The sequence below is a fragment of the Pseudorca crassidens genome, chromosome 1, assembly GCF_039906515.1.
Source record: "Pseudorca crassidens isolate mPseCra1 chromosome 1, mPseCra1.hap1, whole genome shotgun sequence".
In the NCBI taxonomy this organism is placed as follows: Eukaryota; Metazoa; Chordata; class Mammalia; order Artiodactyla; family Delphinidae; genus Pseudorca; species Pseudorca crassidens.
In genome coordinates this window covers 89,782,706-89,796,401 of record NC_090296.1, presented here as the reverse complement: position 1 = coordinate 89,796,401, position 13,696 = coordinate 89,782,706, and the positions used below count along the sequence as shown (strand labels likewise).

General features: G+C 37.3%; 1 pseudogene; it reads right to left on the bottom strand.

Moving 5' to 3' along the window:
- Nucleotides 1-12,275: 12,275 nt before the first annotated feature.
- On the bottom strand, nt 12,276-13,163 carry LOC137230616 (gem-associated protein 2 pseudogene; annotated as a pseudogene).
- Between the last annotated feature and the right edge of the window lie 533 nt (nt 13,164-13,696).

Genomic DNA, 13,696 nt, shown 5'->3' with positions numbered 1-13,696 from the left:
CTGTCATTGCCCAATGGGCTCATGAACACAATGGCCATGGTGGCAGGGAGGGAGATTATGCATGGGTTCAGCAACATAGATTTCTATTTACCAAGGGTGATCTGGCTATGGCCACTGCTGAGTACCCAATCCATCAACAGCAGAGACCAACACTGAGCCTCCAGTGTGGCACCATTCCCCGGGGTGATCATCCAGCTCCCTGGTGGCAGGTTGATTACAACAGATGGCATCCGTCATGAAAGTGGCAGCAATTTGTTCTTACTGAAATAAACACTCACTCTGGATATGGATTTTCCTTTCCTGCATGCAGTGCTTCTGCCAAAGCTAGCGTCCATAGTAATAGCATGATAGTGGATAACTTCCAAGGGGAAGTTGGACTACTGATCCATGTGGAGGAAAGGAAGAGTATATCTGGAATACAGGAGATCCTTAGGATGTCTCTTAGTATTACCAAACCCTGGAATTAAGGTCAGTGGAAACTATAACAACTCAATCCAGGTAGGATTACTAATGGCCACAGCTCTTTAGGAGTGAGTGTTTGAGTACTCCACCAAGTAAAGAACTACAGTCAGCTGAGGTACTTGCTGAAGGCATAGGGAATACAGAATGGGTAATGGAGTAAATACCAAGTACAACCACATGACCAGTTATAGAAGCCTGTAATTGTTATGAGTATTTTTCCTTATTTTGATATGGATGTGTTTGTGTGTGTGTGTGTGTGTGTGTAGCATCTTTGTTTTCTTTGCTCTCTTATCCCCTTATCAAGTAATATAAGATGCATTGACTTCATATCATAGTATTTAAGTATCATTATCTTTACATCTTAGTACTTAAGTTACAGGATATCAAGGAGGAGGGTAAACATCACTCAAAGACTTTTATCTCCTCTTCTGGGGAAATGGCTAATGCATTTTAAGTTGTATGCAAGGCATTTTTATCACATTAAGCAGAATTATAACCTTGTTATTATCTTTATTAGGAGATTAAGTATGGTTTAAGTGGATGCATAAGGATGCCAAGTTGACAAAGGGTGGACTTGTGATGGTCAGTTTTATGTGCCAATTTGACTGAGCCATAGGGTGCCTAGATATTTGGCTAAACATTATTCTGGATGTTTCTGTGAGAGTTTTTGGATGAGATTAATATTGAGATCTTTAGACTGAGTAAAGCAGATTGCGCTCCCTAATGTGAGTGGGCTTCCAGTCAGCTGAAGGCTTGAATAGAATAAAAAGGCTAACCATCCCCTGAGAAAGAGAGAATTCCTCCTGGCTGACTGCCATCACACTGGGACAGTAGCTTTTTTCCTGCCTTTGGACTTTAACTGAAATCCCAGCTATTCCTGAGTCTTGAGGCTGTTTCCCTTCAGAAAGGAACCACAACATCAGCTCTCCTGGTTCTCAGGACTTTGACTTGGACTGGAACTAAACCATTAGCTCTATTGTTTTCAGCTTGACCGCTCACCCTGCAGATCTTGGGATTTGCCAGCTTCCGTAATAGCATGAGCCAATTCCTTATTATAAATATATGTACATCCTTTTGGTTCCATTTCTCTGGAGAACCCTGAATAATACAGCCACAATGTGTTATCACTTTTAGACGTTATTGTATTTGATTTGTTAATGTTTTGTTAAGGATTTTTGCACTGTGTTTATGAGGGCTGTTGCTCTATAATTTTCTTGTAATGTTTTTGTAAGGTTTACCTGTCGGGATTGTGTTGGCCTCATCAAATGAGTTCGAAAATATTTTCTCCTCTTCCATTACCTGAAATGATTTGTTTCAGATTGTTATTATTTTTCACCAAATATTTGATAGAATTCACTAGTGAAATTATTTAAGCCTGGAGTTTTCTTTGGAAGATTTTTTTTTTTTTTTTTGCGGTACGTGGGCCTCTCACTGTTGTGGCCTCTCCCGTTGCGGAGCACAGGTTCCGGACGCGCAGACTCAGCGGCCATGGCTCACGGGCCCAGCCGCTCCGCGGCATGTGGGATATTCCCGGGCCGGGGCACGAACCCGTGTCCCCTGCATCGGCAGGCGGACTCTCAACCACTGCCCCACCAGGGAAGCCCTGGAGGATTTTTTTTTAATAGCAAAATTATTTTCTTTCACAGGTATAAGTATACTCAGATTTATATTCTTGTTTCCTTTTTCTAGAGAGTTGTGCTTTGCAAAGAATTTCTCCATCATATAAGTTGTCAAATTTATTGGCATAAAATTGTTCATAATATTCCCTCATTACCTTTGTAATATCTTAATATATGCCCTGATAATTCCTCTTTTATTCTTGCTCAGATAATTCAGGTTTTATTCTTGGTTTATGCAATCAGTTTTGCCAGGTGTTTATCAATTTCAATTAATAAATTCAAAGAATCAGTTTTGTTTTTTGTTAATTTTCTGTTTCTATATTATCTATCTTTATTGATATCTGTTCTCTATTTTTTCCTGCTACTTATTTTAAATTCAATTTACTTGCTTTCTTAAAGTGGAAACTGATAGTTTATCTTAAACCTTTAAATATTTCCAGTGTAAGTATTTGAAGCAAAACAGCAACAACAAAAAAATCATTTTAAATATTTTTCTTAGCTGAATCAAACATATTTTGTTATATTTAGTTTATTGAAATTTAGCTCAGAATATTTTATATCTTCTCCTACAATTCCTTCTTTACCTCATGGGTTAAAGTGTACTGTTTAACTTTCAAATATTTAGTGATTCATAATTCAACTCTATTATACTAAAAGAATAATTGTTCTATGATTTCAGTCTTTGAAATTTAATTATACGTGTTTTATAGCCAACATATGCCTTTCTTGACGAACAGTCCATGTGCATTTGAAAAGAGTGCATATTCTAAAGTTGTAGGATGCTATTATCACTTAGGTCAAGATGGTTGATAATGCCACTTAGATTTTCCGTATCTTTTATATGTTCTTAATAATTTTTGACTTAACTGCTATATCAGTTACTGAGAGAAAACTACTAAAATATCCAATAATGATTTTACTTTAATTGATTTCTTTCCTTTGCTGTTTCTCAGTTCTCTCAGGTCCCTTCTTCTACTTTGAAGTTGTTGTCATCAGGTGCAGAGTAATTCATAAATGCCATATCTTCCTGATGTATTGACCCTTTTATCATTATGAACTGCTCAGATTTATCTTTATTAATGTGCTTAGTCTAAATAGAGCCATTTTTTCATGGGCTATCTTCTTCCATCCTTTTACATTCAATGTATTTGTTTCTTTGTATTTAAAGAGTGTCTCTTGTAGATAACATGTGGTTGGGTCTTACTATTGTATCCAGTCTGATAGTCTCTGCCTTTTAATTGTAGTGTTTATTAGATTTACATTTAATGTAATTAATAATATGATTGGATTTAAGTTAACAGTTAGGGAGTTTTTTTTTCCATTTATATCATCAATTTTTGTTCTTCTATTTATCCTTTTTTTGCTTTTGGGGGGGTTTATCCAAAAATTTAATATTCCATTGGCTTTTTAGCCATAGCTCTTTGCATTATTTCTATAATTGCTCTGAGTATTATAATATATTTACTTATCATAACTTACTTAGAGCTACCCCTGTACTAACTCAAATAAAATATTAGAATCTTGCAACAGTCTTGTTGCATTTATTGCCCCACCTCAATATTTTGTGCTGTTACTGCTATTATGTGAAATTATGCTTTGCATATATATGTACAAACATTATAAACTACATGAAAGAGTGTGGTAATTTTCACATTAAACCATCCTAAGTCTTTTAAGGAAAGACTATCTATAGTCTATATTTATAAGACTATAGATAGATAGATAGAACTATATAGATAGCTCTAGATTTTATATTTATATATATATTTATGTATATTTATACACATATTTATACTTTAAAGAGGTATTCAGTCTTTCTCACAGATTCTACTTACTACTTGGTGTCATTTTCCTTCAGCCTCAACATCTTCATTTAGCATTTCTAGTAGTATGGGTCTTTTTGGCAATAAATTCTCTTTTACTTTTTAAATTCTTTTTTTTTTTTTTTTTTTTTTTTTTTGCTGTATGTGGGCGTCTCACTGTTGTGGCCTCTCCCATTGCCGAGCACAGGCTCCGGACGCGCAGGCTCAGCGGCCATGGCTCACGGGCCCAGCCGCTCCACAGCATGTGGGATCTTCCCAGACTGGGGCACGAACCCGTGTCCCCTGCATCGGCAGGCGGACTCTCAACCACTGCGCCACCAGGGAAGCCCTTTAATTCTAAAATACGTTTATTTCACTTTCATTTGTAAAGTGTACTTTTCTTATATATAATTCTGATTTAGCAGGGTTTTTTTTTACTTTTCCTTTAGTACTTTGAAGATATCATCAGTCTGTCTTCCCTACATTTTGAAAAGTTACCTTCATTTCTATTGCTTTACCTTATAGGTATTGTGTGTTTTTGTCTCTGGCTACTTTCAAGATTTTCTCTTTAGTTTTGGATTACAACAGTTTGACAAAGATGTACCTATGTGGGATTTTCTTTGTATTTATACTGCTTTCTGTCCATGAGCTTCTTCGACCTATAAATTGATGTTTTTCAGCAAATTTGAGAAGTTTTCAGCCATTATTTTTTCAATTTGTTTTGTTTTTGTTGTTCTATCCTATTCTCTCTCATCTTGCCTCCTGGGACTCAAATTACATGTATGTTAGACTTATTGCTATCATCTCACAGACAGCTGTGGCTTTGTTCAAGTTTCTTCTATCTCACTTCTCTTTGTTTCTTAGATTTAATAACTTCTATTAATCTTTCTTCAATTCCACTGACTCTTATACTATCTCAAACCTGTTTTGAAGCTCCTCCAATGACAATTTTATTTCCATTATTGTACTCTTCATGTCTATAATTCCCATTTTTCTCTTTTTTTTCTACTAGTTTCTATTTCTGTGCTGAGATTCTCCATCTGTTCCTCCATTGTGCACATATTTATCTTTAAGAAGTTAAACATATTTATATGTTATTTTAAAGTCTTTATCTGCTCATTGCAACATATGCCTCACCTTAGGGTTTTGTTTTCCATTGATTTTTCATGAGCTAGGGTCACATTTCCTTTTATTTTTACATATCTACTGATTTTTATTTGGATACTGGACATTATGAGTGATACATTGTAAAGACCCTAAATTCTGTTATGTTTATCTGTGGAGTGTTTTTTAAACAGATTTATTAAGGTATATTTGATATACAAAGAACTGTACATATTTATTGTGTGTAACTCCACAAATGCAAACACCTGTGATACTGTCACCACAGTCAGTTAATAGACATATCCAGCAGCGTGATTTTTTTTTTAAATTCTAGCAGGCACTTAATTTGATAGTCAAACTCTCTTCTCTACATTGGCAGTTGCTGAACTCTCAACTGAGTAATTTCAGCTTCCACCATTTTTTTTGTTTCATTTTGTTTTCGTTTTTCTGGACCTCTCTGTTTCCCCTCCAGTTAGTGGTCAGCCAAATTACAGATTTAATTTGGGGCTTATCCTCTCTGTAGTTCCTTCCCTTTCAAGATTTCCTCCCAAATGTCCCAACTCTGACAATACCAAACTGTAGTATCTCATACCTCAAGTGTGTAAAGTTGTGTCTTTCTGCTATACTTGACATTTTTTAGTCAACCACAAAATGGCAAGTTTCACCTCTTCAGGTCATCTTTCAAAAGTATTCTCTGCTCCAGTTTCTCCCATTTTTAGTCACTCTTCAATGCCTTCAAAGAGTTGGTTATTTGTTTTTTAAATTTTAGGTTTGATAACTGTTACCAATGGGAGGGTTGGTCTAACTAATCTATCGCATAGAAACCAACCCCCAAAGCTTTTATTGTCACTCTAAAGCCTAACGATTCAAGAATCACAAGGGTCAACAGCATTTAACAAAAAGCGTATACCACATTTTTAACAAAACGTGAACAACACAGGAGGAGTCTGAGGGACTTGGTTGTCTCTTTTTCACTAGTTTTCTTCAATCACAAACAGAAGAAATTTTACTGATTATTTTGTGTGTTTTTCCCTAGACATTTTGCTAAATGATTACGACAAATCTGATGAGGACAAATTTTTGTTGAAAGAAAAGTTTATGGGCAATATATGAAATCCTGCCAAACACCAGTTATTCCCTACCCTCTATTTCCCAGGTGCAGGGAGTTAAAAGAATCAAAGTTATGTAAAATTCAAGTCTGCTATTGTAATCGACAGGCATGACCTATTTCACCACGTTAAGTCCCCCAGTGTGTGGAAAAAGAATTGGGGCCAGCTGTCCCCTCTTTGTACCGAGGACCTAAAAGGAAGAAATAAACTGCTGCATTAGAGATTAAGATCAACTATATAAGAAAATATTTCTCAATGTTGAAAGTGATTAAACTCTTCAATCGGTAACCAATAACAGTGTCTGAAGGAATGTTTATGTGAGTGTATATGTGTGTGTGTGTGTGTGTGTGTGGACATGTGATTGACTGTATCTCTTCTGTATCTAAAAATGATAGTATATGCTTTATCTTATATGAGTTTGTAATCAAAGCTCTGTCATAAAAGGGTTGTTTTAAATACCTAAAAGATACCATTTAAAAATTGGCCTTATTTCCAGGATGTGTAAGACCACCCAGTATAATAATGTGGCAAGGTCAGACATCTCAGTTAATTGGGACTTTGGATTCCTTCAGAAAAAGGATAAGTTCAACTAAGTGCCAATATTATTTCAGATCCTTCTCATACTACCTCAAGCACTGTACTTACCAGTCACATAATTAGTACTTAATACATACTCAAATGCCAGAATATTTAAGCCAGTGCAGTGAAAAAGTAAACAGTGATATCAGGAGAGCTTGTTTCAAGACCCAGCTCTGCCAAAGAAAGGCAGGGCTATTGAAAGTTTATTCTCTGTGTTGTTACTGATCTGAGAGTCTCACTGTGAATGGGTCTAAGGGTGTCCATGGCCATGGGTACCACAATGTCCAGTAGTTCCTAGGATTGAAGAACACTGAATGCTGCTCAGGCAGCTCTGTGAAAGTCACCCTTCTTCTGCTAGATACTCCCCATAGGCTTTCAGTCTTGTTACTAAATAACTAGGGCTAAATTACTTATGGAAATAGAGCTTGGGTCTATGGCTTTGACTGCTTTCCAGACATATGCTCTAAGAGCTTATTAAGACCTGTTTTTCCTCAATGCAAATTTGTCTGAGACAATTAAAGGGGAAATAGCTAAATTAAAGATAGCTAACACCTGTACTTGTGCTCTGTGGCACTGTATTAGTCTGCTTGGGCTGCCATAGTATAATACCACAGATGGGGTGGTTTAAACAACTGAAACTTATTTTCTCACAGTAGTAGAGGCTAGATATCTAAGATCAAAATGCCAGCAGGGTTGGTTTCTTCCGAGGTCACTCTTTCTGGTTTGAAGATGGCCACTCACTTGCTGCCTCTTCACATGGTCGTCCCTCTGTGCAGGTGCGTGTACCTCTGGGATCTGTCTCCATGTTCAAATATCGTCTTCTTATAAGGATGTCAGTCAGATTAGATTATGACCCACCCTCAGGTACTTTAACTTAATCACATCTTTGAAGGTCCTATTTCCAAATACAGACACATGGGTTAGGGCCCATCCCAATGACCTCATTTAACCTTAATTACCTCTTTTAAGTCTGTATCTTCAAATAGAGTCACATCTGAAGTTCTGAGGGCTAGGACTCCAACATATGAATGGGGGTGAAGGGGGGAGGACACACAGTAGGGCTCATAATAGGTGCCAAATCTATCACCAGCCATTTTGGCACATTCACAAACATAACAAAAGACCCATCAAAGAAAGACACTTACACAATTGAAACTATTGAGAAACTACACAATACAATATACTTTTCGCTTATCTGTCCTCTGCTATATCTTTTGAATCTTCTCTGCTCTTTCTTGCCACAGGGGAAATTTCCAAGCCAAGTTTGCAATATTGAAATGAATGAAGTTATATATTACCCAAATAATGGAATGTCAATAGCTTTTAAAAATCAAATTTTAAAAAATGATGTAGAAAAATGCAAACAAAATATTAAGTAAAATAAATACCAGACAAAACTATCTACATATTATAGTCCTACTAACAACCTTCTAAGGTTCATATGAGGATTAAATTAGTTATATGTAAAACACTTAGAAGATTTTATAGCATTAGGTAAGTATTCAATATATAACTTTTATTATAGCTTTTTATTATTACTTGTATTATCATGTAGAAGAAGAATTTAAGATTTTTACTGTTCATCTGTTTGTCTTCCTCTGTACTACAGTACACGGCCTTTAGTTGTCATTCGTGCTCCACATTTCCTTGTATAGGCTCTGCTTTCATAAGCAACATCTCTATTGAGGCAAGAGTGTCACAGGTGAGTATGATGTTTTAAGTCTAGCCTACTTAACAGACTTGAGAATTTCCTTAGAGGTTGCTTTGTGATTGAAATTGAGAGGAATACTTTTCTTTAGCAGACATTATTAACCAGTCTGTCAAAAACACACTAGATACAAAGGACTTGAATTACAGGGTTGTTTGGGGAAGGCTCCTGCAGCCTGTAATATCATTAGTCAGGAAGAAGTGGTTCTTATATTAGTCAGGCCCCCTAAGGATGTTGACAAGGATAATAATTCTTTCCCAATGCTCTGATATTGTTTCATATTAAAACAAGAGAGGAAAAAGGCTTTGGGAAAGAATACACATTTTTAATAGAAGCTATAATTCTGTGTGAAGGATTATCTGAATAGTTTGCTCAAGAAATGAAATTATAGAACTTACCCCACTGATATAGCCATCGAGGAAACGAAGCCAAAGTCCTATCATTCTTTGTAGTAGAGGTTTGTAAGGACAGTTAGCCTTGTGAAACTTCTGTCCATAAGTCCACAGGCTTTTGCTTTGCTCTGAAAAGAACTGGTATTATTAACCTGTGCTTAATCTGACTACATAGCTTTATAGCCTCTGAATCCTTCAGGTATTAACATATATAGCTTTTAAAAATGACAGGTCACAAACATAAAAAGATATATAGCCTCGTGGATAACTTTCGCCACGTTGGGTATGGATGGTTAATAATAAATCTTAGTTTAATACAGTTTACTTGCCATCATCTTGACTCTATGAGATACATAAAATTCTGCCTCAATTTATTTAAACATATCAGAAATGTATAACTTTCCTGGGTAATTTTTGGTCCCTGCATTCTCCAGAAAATTACCAGAGGCTTGAGCAGGGTTGAGGTTTGTTGTAGGTGGAGCCCTCCAGGGGGCAGAACTATGTCTCCTTGTTTAACTCTAATTTTTTTGAGTACCTAGCTGTCACTGGATCTCATAGGGAAAAATATAAAATCCCCAATCAATTTAGAAATAGATTTAGACCCAGAAGATAGCCAATTAATGCATCTCAACTTTTCAGAAAGCCTGAGTACAAGCAAGTAGCCCCCAAGGCCCCAGGTAATGATTGCTATTTCCATCTTCATCCAGGAGAAAAAAAGCTGGAAACAGCTTTGATTCCAAGAGTGTTTCAGACCACTGATTTTTATCACCGAGGTAAGAGTTATTTGCAACTGATGTATAGAATCATAGCCTCTTAGAGCTACAAGGATCCATAGGGAAAATCCCATCTAGTGCTCTCATTTTACAGATGAACAGACTGAGGCCTATAGAGGGTTAGGGACTTGTCTGAGGTCACATACTTGTTAATAGCACAGCTGGGCTATTGATCAAATGTACCATTTCTAAAAGGCTTAATGGTGCTTGAAAAGCAATTGATTATCCTAAGTAACATAAATGCTTCCCCTTCAATGTTACTTGCACTATTGTTTGTAGAAAGTACAAAATTGTATTTCAGCCCAGCTCCCTCTTGAGATAAATGAAAATTAATACTAAAGCCAAAAGATTTTTGATTAGAATTTGATGCTGCTTCAAGTAAAGCAGGGCTTACAACAACTCTACTGATGAGTGTCTCACGCTCACTTCTAGGAGCAAGAAGGATAGGAATGGGGAGAAAGATGCCTGCCAAGTTCATGGATAAAAGGGATTTCTGGGCCTTGAATGTTTTTCTCTCAGAAGCAGAGAGTCCCTTTCTCATTTTGAATAGCATGACTGCGACCGGGCTTGTTGGACTTAGGGGTACCTTCTCCCTAGTCTTCTGACTATGGCAGATCTGGGAGACTGTGGGTGGCACTCAGTGTCCAATCACTTCTTGTTTGTACCCCTGTTTAGGTTGCAGAATAAGATAGCATCTGGATAGGAAAAAAATGGTAACTTGGTTGTTACCATTTAATAAATAACTATGGTATCTGGAGTCATAGCAATGAAATATCTGGGCATAATTAAATATATATATATATATATATATGTAGATTGTATAAACCAGCATCTTTTACACAGCCTGGTTATAAATTGGTTGAGCCAGTTTGATTACTGGAGTCATGTTAGTAATGAGACTAGCAATATAGCCTACAGATTTAGAGGCTGTTGATGAAGTGGGTATCTTGTAGGAAAGCAATGTATTGTAGAGTAATAGAGGTTTCGGCTTCTCTGTCCCATCTTTAATTGAATTAGAAATTTCGTTTGAGAAAGGAAGGTTAGAGTCTCAGTCTCACATTTGGTCTCAAGTAAGCATGGAAGCTGGAATGTTAGGTAGAATTTCACCATCATTGTTGCCGTTGTCCACTGTCCCCTGAGCACACATTGCCATAGGCCAAAGGGAGGGCAGCTTATCCATGGTGAGAGGTCAGCAGTTTGCAGAGGAGGTGAGAAATTATTACAGCTGCTACATTGCGTTGCTTTCTCAGCTGTAAATGAGGCTTCTCATTAATGAATCATGCACACAGGCTGCCAGGGTCTCAGCATTAATTGGCACTAATGGGAACATCTTATGGTTGAAGGGAGAGCTATGGGAACCACTTTAAGTCTGATTGTATTTGGAAGGGAGCTTGGACAATTTACATTTTCCATGAAATTCTAGGGCAGCCTTACACAACACATTTTCATTCCAAACCACAAGTAGATCTGCAGAGAAGTGTATCGAATTCTTCATGAGAGACAAAGAATATCAACAAGTGTTTCAATGAGATTTTCCATTCTCTGTCAAGCATGGCACCTACAGAGAGTGTCTGAATCTGCTTTTTACTGCACCATGCATTCTAAGGCCTAATGCAGTGTATGTAATTTGCTTTATTCCTTTGAGATCATTCAGCAGGGATTCAGTGCAAGTTAGCCCTGAGGAAATTTTGACCAATAAATTTTGTTTAAAAAATGTGTCCTCCCATGATAATGTACTGTTATTCAACAAAATAGGCTGATACAGAAGTTTAATCTGAGCTGCCTAGAATGTTTTACCCCTTAAGTGGAACTGCTTTGTATTATTTATTTTTTAGCCCCCCAAAAAGAGCCCCTTGTAATTAGTTTTGTGATGTTTGGCATTGAGGAATGGATATTCACAATGTTGGTATAGGTCAGACCTTTTCAGATCATGCAGCAAATGGGTAAATCCTGCTTCCCAGAACACCTCACGCCCATACTACACCCTAGAGTGAATTGGAAAAAAGGCATGCCTGCCTTAAGGTGGATGCACCCACACAAAGGCACACTGCAGCCCCCACTTGCTCCTTCAGTTGGGTGCTCCGGTGCAGTGCACAACCTGTACAAGGTACAGCTACATAATAGCTTTGATATCATCCTTGTGAATGTTAGCACCTCTGTAACCCAGCAACGAGTCTGTGGGAGGGACCCAGAACAAGCAAGCTGATCTTATAAAGAAAAATATAGGGCCCAGAGAAGAAGATGTGGAACAGGTCTATGGGGAAGCCACAATAACGACATAATTTTTAGTGGAGGAGAATGTAATAGAAAGCTTGAGCTCCACATCCCTGAAAGCTATTTTTTTTCACATTTTCAATTCAATTTTTATATGTGTATATGTAAATAAACAATATAACAGCACCAAGGACCTCTGTAAAATTTCATCATACAGTTTCTATGCAGGATGCTTCATCAATAAATGGCACTTAATGTGGTTTAAAAACATTTGATTTCAGAAAACTCTTTAAACTGTCCATCAGAAACTGGGTGGGATTTTCCAAAGACACTCAGGTATTCAAATCAATACGATCTGTCTTCTGAATATCAGCTTGAGTTACACAGGCTAAGCTGAGGACCCTTCACATAGTGTTGAAGATATGATGCAATTTGCACTTGAATTGGCATTGCAAGGCCTCAGACTTAGGCTGCCATCATCACAAGTATCTTCTGTCCCTGAGATCAGCTACATCAAGATGGCTTATCATCTCAATCACATTGGTGAAAATACCTGCTAACCAAGCAGATTAATAAATTCAAATTCATCTTTGCTGTCCACTAAGAGCCTCACTTCAGAGCACCTTCTTGCAAGCTGCCAAATTAGTGAATGATCCTCAGGTAATAAAGGTTTTCCAAGACAAGCCAATAAAGCATAAAGTCATCATCCCAATTCTGTAATAATTCTCTTTCTCTAAGCCAGTTACTCATAAATTCCAAGACACTAGTTACTGTTGACTCATTTATTCTGCTAACAATAAGAAGCAAGGGAGGAAAACCAATCTGGGTATAATCCATCCCAGGACTTTAATTTGTAGCTGATCCAACAGCCCCTTCTGCATATAACATTTCACCCAGACAAAAGTTTTTACAGCTTTCTTCATCTTCAGATTTTGGAAGAATGAAGGATATTTATCCCGGGAAAGGAGAAATAATTACATATTTTACATAGTTGAAAGGCATGATCCTGTTACTACCCAACTGCTGAGATTTCCAGTGACTTCAGTGTCTGTTCACGCTCTGTTGAACAGTTGAAAACGGTGCTACTTGTTGCTCTTGCCTCTGAAGTTTGGAGGAATATCCTTTAGGGACAGGTTTTTATTCTGAAAGAGAAACATTCACACTTTGCTTCCTTTTCAAATTCTTTGGGTCGATGTGAGCTACCACATCTGGACATTGAGCTACTTCAATCTAGACTGGCCTCAGGGATTCCTGAGGCATCCTTGGGGATAGAGAGGGAGCTAACTTTTCTGCCAAGTTGCAGGGCTCCACTGGCAACATCTGAGGCATCAAGTCTTCCACTGCAGACTCCACTGGCACCTATGCCATGGTTTTCAACTCAGCCAGTTCCACCCAGCACATGTACCAAGTCTAGGTTGGTCACTGCACAGGCACACAAATAAGCACTTTTGACAGAGAGATGAGCAAGAGATAGGCCTTAGGGGGCTAAATTATGTATGAGTGAGCCTGTTGATTGTATCAAAGTTAAGGTTCCAATGGTGTAATGAAGATTTTGAATTTAGTTCTTTGCAGAAGTAGTGATCGACATCCCCCAAAGGTATTTTTATTTTTAACCAATACAACCTTAGAGTAATTTGTTCTACAGTTCATCCATTGTCAGAAGTAAATATTTTCTTTAGGATTGAGTAATTTATTGCTGGAAAATAATATAGGAATCTTTTAATCCTACCCTTTCATTTCACAGATAAGAAATCATGTGTACAGTTCAGTGATACATAGCTAGTTAATAATGATGGAGAGTGGCCTAGAATCTAGGTCTCAGGACAAGAAGTCTATTTCACATTCCATCTGTGCCATGCTAAATGCCCCAAATACATGCCCATGTCCCAGGTTCAAGAGGTGCTTTTAAGTCTGATATTCTGCTGTTGGGTGAC